The sequence below is a fragment of the Solanum lycopersicum genome, chromosome 2 (assembly GCF_036512215.1).
Source record: "Solanum lycopersicum chromosome 2, SLM_r2.1".
NCBI classification, from domain to species: Eukaryota; Viridiplantae; Streptophyta; class Magnoliopsida; order Solanales; family Solanaceae; genus Solanum; species Solanum lycopersicum.
Genome location: NC_090801.1, coordinates 15373848 through 15385172, shown reverse-complemented (window position 1 = coordinate 15385172; position 11325 = coordinate 15373848). Strand labels below are relative to the sequence as shown.

The 11325-nt window shown below is 41.1% G+C and overlaps 1 long non-coding RNA gene across 1 annotated transcript; it reads right to left on the bottom strand.

Annotated features, from left to right (window-relative positions):
- Positions 1-367: 367 nt before the first annotated feature.
- LOC112940888 (uncharacterized) lies at positions 368-1632 on the bottom strand. The gene is made up of 2 exons (XR_003245104.2): positions 1272-1632; positions 368-597 (listed from the first exon to the last, which is right to left on the bottom strand). It is a non-coding gene; the product is annotated as an uncharacterized lncRNA (long non-coding RNA).
- Between the last annotated feature and the right edge of the window lie 9693 nt (positions 1633-11325).

The window sequence follows — 11325 nt, the reverse complement described above, 5'->3', positions numbered from 1 at the left end:
TTTTAAGATATCTAACAAAAAGCTCATTTCTGGTCGTTAATCCTCATTAGGGACGATCATTAATAGGTCATAGGACACCTTTAGCGACGACCAACGACCTGGTCCTAGAAACATGTTAAAGACCAGTAACTAGTTGGCCCTAGAATAGTTTTCGCGACGACCAACGACCTGCTCTTTGAATAGATTTAGTTACATTCAATGACCTCGTCCTAAAATAGATTTAGTGACAATCAAACTATTCTAATCCTAGCTTAATCGTTAGAAACGAGCAACATTTCTCATCTTAGATTAACCTTCGGGGACAAGTAATAATTTTGGTTTCTAACTAACCACCAATGGTCATAGAGCAATTGAAATCATGCACATATTAATTACCAAATTTTTTTTATACAAATAGATGATATAAATATATATAGAAGAGACAAGAAGATAGAGATCAAGAGTGTACGATTTTACATTAGAGTGGCTAACATATCATATTTTTAGTTATAATATTTGATTGTCAAAACACACATCTAAGCATCAACAAAGCTTGGAAGAAAGTTAAAAGTTTCGATCTTCAATTCATTGAGGGTTGTCCAGAAACATCAACAAAAGCTGCAAGAAAATAAGAAAAATCAAATAAAAAAAATTTGTGATGCATAAACAAAGATCAAAAATATATTTTGAAGAACTAAATCTAAATGGAATTTGGCAAATAATAGAAACTAATGATAAATTCTCTCTCCTACGCTTTTCTTCTCTGTATGTATTCTACAACAGTCATTTCCTATAGAGTTAACTACACGCTCCACTCTATGGAGCAGCCATAAGGGACTCCATCAGCGCGTGATTCTTCTCATGTGAGACTTTTACCAAGTGCGACCATGTTGTGGGGATATGTAAGACTAAAGAGGAGGATAAAAAGAAAAAAATATGTAAATATAACTCAGGGAAACGTTTATGCCAACAGGGAAATGACACTGTTGATGATAAGAGAGATTATGTATGAATAAAGAATAAGAAAAAGAAAAGAATTGCTCCAAAAAAAAGAAAAGAAAGATCATATTCAAACCAGCTATCTCTATCATCAAAACAAGAAAGAAACAGAGACAAAATAAGCAAGATCACGACCGTAAATGGGAAACAGAGAAGCAACAAACTCCTAGTCAGAAAACGAGAGGCAACCTAATGAACATACAGAAAAATAAAGTAGCAACAATCAGTTGAATTACAATGGTACAAAGCTGAAAATTACTATTTAACAGTTCAGAGGAAAAAGTTGAAAATACCTTCCAAAATGAAGAAATATGTCGAAAACAAGCAACTAAGGATCAATCATATAAGCAAGTCTACTAACTTACTTACAAAGATTAAAAATCAAAATCCTCTACAGTTAGCAATGGAGCTAAACAGTCACGGGGTCAAATTTTCACCTCGTGGGACAGTATATGAAGGCTTGCACAGCTCTTCAAAACTCAGTCCAACAGCCAACCAAACACACAAGAAACAACAAGCAAGACAGTCAAACAAACAGCCCACAAAACAGTAAGGAAAGCAACGCAAAGAAGACAAAGTTCTTTGGGAGGCAAGAGCCAATTTTCCAATATTTTCTCCAAATATCTTTTTACAAGATGAGATACAAGATATGCTGCCTAAAACAATATACAAAGGGCTTATAAGTAACTTAAAATGTTTGGGAACAAATTCCAAAAGAAAGGCTACAAGTGGCAGTCTTTACAAGGCTGAAAAAGTGGGCACATTTGCTTTTCTGCTTTATTGCCACTTGGAGAAACTGCTGCACAGATTTTGTCCTCAGCATTGGGGGGTGTTCTTGGCTGGACATGGTGGGCATTAAATGTTCATCCTTGCCTACAAGAAACCCCCAACGGTTGGGCTGGAGTTTGGCATAATCTCTTGACTCTCCGAGCCTCGATAGGATGCAGCCGCGTTAACGAACGGGTTGGAATCGTCGGATTTCAATTAATGCCTTGCAGGGCGGTACACGCTCCCCCACCTGATTTGGCGACGACCCCGACGCCACACAATTGCAAATTATTGTGGACCTTGTCGCAAAACTGCCACAGGTCCTCATACTTTTCCCACGTCGTCTCCTCTGGTCCTTTCCAATGAACTAGGAACTGTGAGCTTGAGTTTTTCCAGCCCTTTCCACGAACAAGTTAATGATCAATTATGGACTCAATCTGCTTGTCCACGGTTGGCGGTGTGATGAAAATTCTAGCTCTACCAGACTGCCCCCGCTCTTTGTCTTCCATATCTTCAACATACGGTTTCAATAGGCATGCATGGAAGAAAGGGTGAATCTTCAAATGATGGGGCATGTCTACTCGATATGAAATCTTGCCAGCCTTGGCAATGATCTCAAAAGGCCCTTCATACTTGCGAATCAAACTTTGACTCACACTCCGCAATGACTTGAACTGTCTTCATTGAGTTTCACCATAACTCGATCCCCAATTCGGTAATCAACCGGTGCCGCTTCTGATCAGCAAAATTTTTCATTTTCCGGGCTGCCTTATCAAGATACGACCGTGCAAGGTCGACTTGTTCCTCCCAGGCTTTCGCCATATGATAGGCATCCGGACTCTTCAAACCGGCATTAATGGGCAAGGATTGGGGCGTATTAGGCTGCCGCCCTGTTGCTAATTCAAAAGGAATCCTCCCCGTCGCTTCGCTCCGCTGCAAATTATATGAGAATTGGGCAGTGTCCAGCAGCTTGGCCCAATCCTTTTGGTTGGCACTAACATAGTGCCGCAAATAACACTCCAAGAGCGCATTGATCCGCTCTGTCAGCCTATCCGTTTGAGGATGGAAACTGGTTGAAAAGTGCAGTTCTCACCCCAAGAGACTGAATAACACTCTCCAAAATGTTCCGGTAAATCGAGGATCTCGATCACTAATGATGTACTTGGGGATGTCCCAATACTTGACGACGTCGCGCAAGAAGATATGAGCTACCTCCTTAGCCTTGCAACTGGCCGTCGTGGCAGTGATTGTTGCATACTTTGAGAAGCAATCCAGCACGACCATAATCGTCCAAACCCTTCCGAGTTCGGCAAGCAAGTAATGAAATCCATCGTGACGCTGTCCCAAGGTTTTTCTGCAATGGGCAGCGGCTCAAGCAGTCCACCCGGCGCCTTCGTCTCGACCTTGTCTTGTTGACAAATTAGACAAGTCCGCACATATGCCTCGGTGTCGTCCCGCATCCGAGGCCAATAATAAGAAGCCTCTATCAAGGCTAAAGTTCTCTTCTACCAGGATGACCAGCCCAAGCAGTGTCGTGCTCCTCATTGATCAACGTATGCTGAAGGTTAGCCTACTTCAGAACGTACACACGCCTGCCAGCAGTATAGAGCAGACCATCCTCTTCCCAGAATTTCTTCGTCTTGCCTTGTTGGGCCAAGGCGAAGAGTTGTTTCGCTACGGGATCATAATGCATGCCCTCTTTTATCCCCTCAACAATAGAGCTGCAATTCGAGCTCACGATTGTAGCCAAGGCGCCCTTGCGACTAAGCGTGTCGGCAACGACATTAGCCTTGCCCGACTTGTATTCAAACGTGAAATTGAATTCTGCCAAGAAATCCTGCCAACGGGCCTGCTTAGCAGTCAGCTTCTTTTGAGATTGAAAATATGTCATTGCGACGGTTTCCGTCTTGACGACAAAGTGAGCACCCAACACGTAATGACGCCAAGTTCTAAGACAATGAACTACAGCCGTCATCTCCCTCTCATGAGCAGAGTACCTCCTCTTCGCCTCATTCAACTTTCTGCTTTCAAATGCTATCGGGTGGCCCTCTTGCATTAGGATGCCATTAATGGCAAAGTCCGACGCATCAGTGTGAACCTCAAACGCCTTAGTGAAATCAGGTAAGGCCAAAATAGGTTCTTCCGTGATATCAGCCTTAAACCTATCGAAGGCAGCTTGACAAGCATCCGACCTTTCCCACTCACGGTTCTTACTCAGCAAATCAGTGAGTCGGGTTGCAATAGCTGAATAGCTGAAAAATAAAGCATCGATAATAATTGGCAAGGCCAAGGAAGGACCGTAATTTGGGTACCTTCGTTGGAGCCTCCTAATTCTTAATAGCTTCCACCTTGTCGCCGTCCATCCTTATCTCGCCATGGCTGATTGTATGCCCGAGGAATTGGACAGTAGGTTGAGCGAAGCTGCATTTCTCCCGCTTCACGCACAAGTCATTGTAGCGCAAAACCTTGAACACTTTGCGCAATTGCTCCACGTGATCCTCCATGATGTCGCTATAGACGACGATATCGTCTAAATAAATCACCACAAACTGATCCAAGTATTGGTGGAACAGCTTGTTCATCAACGTACAGAACGTCGCCGGTGCATTCGTCAAGCCAAAGGGCATGACCAGCCACTGGAAGGCACCATAGCGCGTCACACAAGTCGTCTTGGGTTTATCACCCTCGGCAATTCGAACTTAGTAATAACCCTTCCTCAAAACCATCTTCATGAACACTTTGGCCTGTCCCAATCTATCAAATAAATCATAATCAAGGGAATTGGATACTTGTTCTTCACCATGACCTTATTGAGGGCCCGCTAATCGATACATAGTCACAGCGTCCCCTCCTTCTTCTTTTGAAACAGGACAGGCGCACCAAACGACGCCTTAGACGGCCTAATGTGTCCCGAATCAAGCAGCTCCTTGAGTTGTTTCCTCAATTCTTCCAGTTCTGGGGGCGCCATACGATAAGGATGATCAACTTCCCTTCAGGGTGGCAGCCGTTGGGGAAGCTCTTCCGCCAACACGTCCTTATTTCGCTAAGGACCTGCTCAATCCAATGATGCAATGGAACCGCCTCGGAACAGCTTTCGATGCCTCCAACAAGGGCAACAAGAAAGGTTGGTTCACCTCTTTTGAAGCCCTTAATAATCTGCATCGCCAATAAGTGTATCCCATTTTGTGGTACCCGAATAAGGGGTACCACGCATGAGTCTCCGGTGTCGCTGATGTGTAGCTGGTTGTGATGCGGTGAGATAAACGCGTTAACCTCGTACTAAAAGTCCAACCCCAAAATTACATCGAACACGTCCATCGGTACAATGGTGAAGTCGATCAGCCCCGTCCAATCTCCTAAATCGATAGAGACTTTAGGAGCAAAGCCATGGACAAAAGTGGGAGTGGCATTGATTGTCTTCAACATGGTGTTGCTGGCAACATAATTCAGGCCAAGCTCCTTGGCCTTTTGTTCCGTCACAAAATTATGCGTTGCACCAGTGTCCACCATAATTCGCACGTCCTTGCCATTTAACTTGGCATCGACCAACAGTGATTCTCGCGGCTTGATACTAGCCGATTGAGCAGCCAAAGCAGCAATTGAAATATGATTAAATAAATCCATATGATTGACCATACCAACAATAACGTTTTTTCCCTTGTCCATCCCGCTATTCTGCCCCCGTTGCTCCGCGACAGAACCTCTGGTTTGCATCGCAGCCTTTTCTTGCTGCTTTTCGGCAGCCACCATAACACTCAATTTTCTCAAGGATGGACAATAACGAGCAGCATGCGTCGTCTCCCCACAAATATAACAACCTTCACGGTGAGGAGCGCCTTTCCTGCAGTTCTCGTAACTCTTGTAGAAATTAGAGGTCGATCACGAGTGTTACTTCTTGTGTCGCTGCCTTGGTTTTGATTCGATATGCATTCGTTCCTGTTGTTTCATCCTTGGGAGGAATAGTTTTGCTCCGATTATCCCTCCCCTTTGCCGCATCTACCCGGAAATCATTGAGCGATTCTACCACTACTATCGCCTCGTCCACGTCGTGAACTTGACGTCTTTGAAGCTTTTGTTTGGCCCAGTTCTAGAGTCCATCCATGAAGTAAAACAGCAAGTCTTCATTGGTCAAGCTCGGAATTTGGAGTGTCAATTCCGTGAACTCTTTCACATAGTCCCGAATAGAGGAAGTTAAACGAATACAACAGACCCCCTTCTCCATGTCCGCCTTCTTCCTTCGCCACCACAACATTGTCATATCAGTCAGATAATGGTTGTCCTTCTGATTTTGGCAGCCTCGTTTTGCATGTTTACGTGCTCAAAGTAAGCATCCATCTGCCATAAGAAATTTTCCACGTCTTGAGCACTCCTTTCTCCACGAAATTCCTTGGGTTTGGGAGCCTCAATGCATGTCTCACGCACAGTAACCAGAGCAGCAACCCCCATCTCGGCAGCCTCATCAACCTGCCGTTTTAGTGCCTCAACCTCTCTTTGAAGGGAAGAGATGGCCTCGTTGATCTTGAGTTCGAGGTTGGATAAACCCTCTTTGTGAACTTCCTCAGGCTCAACAAGGTTGTTCCTCACCTCTTCCAGCCCTTCAATGGCTACAAATTCGAGAGAACTTAAGTTGTTCTCAACAACAACAATCCTTCTATTTAAGGCTGACAACCCCGCCTCAACTCCGATGGTTTTCTCATCGTGTTGGCTATTGTCCGCACCTTCCCCCTCTTCACCAGCAGCTCTACTACCAAGAGAAGGGTTACAAGAAGGTTCTCTTACCTTGATCTTGTCACGTTTCTTGGAAGGATCCTTCCGAACTTCGGACTTCTTGTCTTGGACAGCCTCCTCATTCTGTTAGGACTTCGACGTCATGCTTCGATCGATTCTCTGATACCACTAGCACCGAGTAAAATTTTCACCTTGCGGGGCAGTATATGAAGGCTTGCACAACTCTTCAAAACTCAGTCCAATAGCCAACCAAACACACAAGGAAACAACAAGCAAGACAGTCAAACAAACAAGGCCACAAAATAGTGAGGGAAGCAAGTATGGAAGACAAAGGTCTTTGGGAGGCAAAAGCCAATTTTCCAATATTTTCTCCAAGTATCTTTTTACAAGATGAGATATAAGATATGCTGCCTAAAACAATATACGAAGGGATTATAAGTAAGTTAAAACGTTTGGGAACAAATTCCAACAGAAAGGCTACAAGTGGCAGTCTTACAAGACTGAAACAAATGAGCAGATTTGCTTTTCTACTTTATTGCCACTTGGAGAAACTGCTGCACAGATTTTGTCCTCTGCATTGGGGGTGTTCTTGGCTGGACATGGTGAGCATTAAATGTTCATCCTTGCCTACAAGAAAACCCCAACGGTTGGGATGGAGTTTGTCACAATCTCTTGACCCTCCGAGCCTCGATAGGATGCTGCCGCATTAACGAAGCGGCTGAAATCGTCGGATTTTAATGTAACACCTTGCGGGGCGGTACATAAACAGTGAGTAGGTAGTTAGACATGTGAATGTTGAGCATCAAATATTTGTCATTCAGTTGAAACAGAAAATGTGTCTCAACTATTTTACGAGTCCCCAAAGTTGTATTGCAGAATTCGACACATGAATGTTGCATTTCATATACCTCTCCTGCTTTTCGAAAGCGAAATCTAAAAAATTTTGCATACCAACTAAGTAGGTTTCGTCAACAAGTTTCATCCATTCCATACTAGGAGCCATAACCATGAAAATTACACACAACTTATATTAAAGAATATAAAGAATAACAAAAGTAATAAGATCAACACAACTTGTTACAATCAGATTCACCATGGCATTCTCTGAATCTTTAGGAGATGGCACTAATAACTAGTTCGAGACTAAAGTCACGTTGTTTGGACATAACTGGTGTATTGGGAAAGGTATCAAAAAACTATTTATGAAACTGATTCCTTTAATTTTTGTTGCACAATTGTGTGAATAATGAAAGGAAAACACCATGGAAGATCGAAGAAACTATTAAAGATAATAAAGATCTGTTAAACCGATACATGATTACAAGCAACTACTATATATATGGTGAAACTTACAAAGTGGATGATAGATTGTCTTTTTAGTACATAATTGAAACCAAGTTCACATCTACATTAACTTCAACATACTCCCAAAAGAAATCAAGGTACTTTTGAATATTGATAGATGGAAGTTCCCTCGGTACGAACACAAAGAAAAAGACTGTTGTTAGGCTGAATTTTGATCCCCAATACTAATATTTTAAATTGTTGGAGGAAGATGTAACTTGTATAGATATTATTCTCCATCGTGCATTTAACACGTCTTAAGATTAGATAAAATGTATGGAGTATCAATTCTCTGATGTGGAAGCTATACAGCTCACTCAAATCACTTGTAACTTTGGGTTCCAAAGATGAATGGAACACAATCTTTTGATCAAAAATAAAAATACAGTCAAATGGTACAATGGAAAATAAAATATAATAAACTACAACTTTACTTTATCAAAAAAAAAAAGATAATAAACTAACTTGTAATTAAAATGTTAGTTCTTAAACATGTATACATGATTCCTTTTAGCCTTCCAAAGATTAAAGTAACTTGTCATTAAAAGAAACTATTTTTGATAGTTGGTTTAAGATCACACGATTTCTCTTAATAATTATTGTTATGGAAGAAACATTTATATAGATACAGTAGTAATTGTATGTTTGACATAACTCTGCTCATAAACTAGCTTCTCTAAGGTGTTCTACATGATTTATCGCAGCCTCAACTACTATTAAAAAAATAAAGAAAATTAGGATTGCTAAGTCACAATTGCCCTAAAAAACTATATGTTATATTGCATATATGTCTAAACTACAGGACACTACTGTTTACCTCACCGAAAGTCACTCCACGAGAGAAGCAACTAGAAAAGTGAGGTACATAACTAGTGTTTTATAGTCATCCAACTGCAGTAATGATCATCTACAAACATACAGAGCTACCTTGATGCCTATTATTGAGCAGATGTTTAGGCTAAATTGGACATCACTTGGTTAAGGTGAAAAATATTTAGCTATTTTTTGTGAAGACACTATATTCATCAATGATTTGGTAGTTGATATCACAAGTTCCATATTTTAGGAGACATTCAGGTCCAATTATTCCTTAATCGAAGTGCTAAAGTTGTAACAAATTCCACAACAGAAATAGACAGATCTACACATTTATTAGATTAGGGGATGAGAGCGAGCAGATACATGTTATGGCTAAACTTCAGATCAATGTACTAGACTCTAAATGAGCATGAAATTAATATGACTAATAAGTTGGAAACTTGGATACCAATATCTAAATTCTAACAGATGATCACTTCAGGCAGGATTCTGGAAACTACAGGCAATTGTTGGGAAAGACAAGGCACTAAGAAAGAATGCCTGACAGGATAACAGTGGAAGAATACCCAAGTATATACTTCCCCTTTTTGATTTGAACTAAGAGAAGACAAACCACCAAAAGAAATATGATAGTAAGGCAGCAAGTAATTCAACCAAACAAATATAACAAGACAATAATAAACCAATCACACAAGACACCAAGATTTACGTGGAAAACCCTTCGATGTGAAGAGTAAAAAACCAAGGGACCAAAAGCTCCACTATAATCACCAAGAGTTACAATATTGTTCTCCAAAATTCGCCACAAAACAAGTGTCAAACAACGAGCAACAACAAAATAAGATTGCACCAAATGTGGAGAATTAAAGGAGCAAAATCACCAATTTCGCAGCTACTGTTCACGACAGCAAAACTGAATCTGTTGGCCACCAAATACAACTCTGTCAGTTCCTAATCAAATATTGAGATGAATATAATCTTCTGTCCAAAAATCAGCTCAATCGGACAAGAAACGAAGCGGGAATCGCAATTTGAATTGGCTTTTAGGGCTGAATTTTGACTGCGAAAACTGCTCTCTTTCTTTCTTTTTGGTTGCTGAAAAAACTCTCTATATATATGAAAATAAGACCTAAATAGGCTTATATTTGCCTCATAAGAATGGGCCTATGGGAAAATATGGGTTGGTCCAAATTGGGCTTTTATTTATCCACATAGGAAGAGAAAAAGGCACATAACCCAACAATTCTCCCCCTCACGACTATGTGGAGGAGACCGCCATCCCGGCGACCATGCAACAATCTTCAATCTTCCCTCTTGGCAAAGCTTTAGTCATCATATCGGAACCATTATCATTTGTATGAATCTTTTCAAGATCAAGCAACTTAGAATCCAACACATCTCGAATCCAATGGTATCTCACATCAATGTGTTTAGACCGACCATGGAACGTAGAATTCTTGCCAAGATGTATAGCACTTCGACTGTCACAATAAATCACATACCTCTCTTGAGCACAACCAAGTTCCCCCAAAAATCTCTTCATCCAAATCAATTCTTTACAAGCTTCAACGACAACAATAAGCTCAGCTTTTGTAGTAGATAGAGCAACACATTTTTGTAACCTAGATTGCCAAGACACAGCTCCCCCTGCAAAAGTAACCAAGTACCCTGAAGTAGACTTGCGAGTATCAACATCACCAGCCATGTCTGAATCAGTATAACCACAAAGAATAGGCTTCTCTATACCAAAACACAAACTCAGACTAGAAGTGCCTTAGAGATATCTCATAACCCACTTCACAACATTCCAATGTTCTCTTCCCGGATTAGAAAGAAAATGGCTAACAACTACCAACAGCGTGAGCAATATCCGGTCTTGTACAAACCATCGCATACATCAAACTACCAACAGCTGAAGCATAAGGAACTTTCTTCATATCTTCCTTCTCATCATCACTAGAAGGACACTGTTTCGTGCTCAATTTGAAGTTCATAGCTAAAGGTGTACTGACAACCTTAGCTTTGTCAATGCTGAATCTGCGAAGTACTTTCTAAATGTACTTCTCTTGTGATAATACCAATTTCTTGGCCTTTCTATCACGGACAATCTGCATGCCAAGAATCTGCCTTGCTGGTCCTAAGTCTTTCATAGCAAAAGACTTACTCAACTCTTGCTTCAACTTCTGAATCCTGCAAGTACTATGACCAACAACAAGCATGTCATCAACATAAAGCAACACAATAATAAAGTCACCATCAGAGAACTTTTGCACAAAAACACAATGGTCTGAAGAAGTCTTCTTGAAGCCCTGCTGACTCATAAAAGAACCAAACTTCCTGTACCACTGCTTGGGAGCTTATTTCAAACCATACAAGCTCTTCTTCAATTTGCAAACATAATTCTCTTTACCCTTGACTTCAAAACCTTCCGGTTGCTCCATATAAATTTCATCATCTAAGTCACCATGGAGGAAAGCAGTTTTAACATCCATTTGTTCAACCTCTAAACTAGACTTGCAGCCAAGCCTAGAACCACACGAATGGATGACATCTTCACAACCGGAGAGAATATCTCATCAAAATCAACTCCCCTTTTCTGATTAAATCCCTTGACAACTAATCTAGCTTTGTACCTTGGAGCTGGATTACCATCTTCATGTTTCACCCAAAAACCCACCTGTTTTTCAA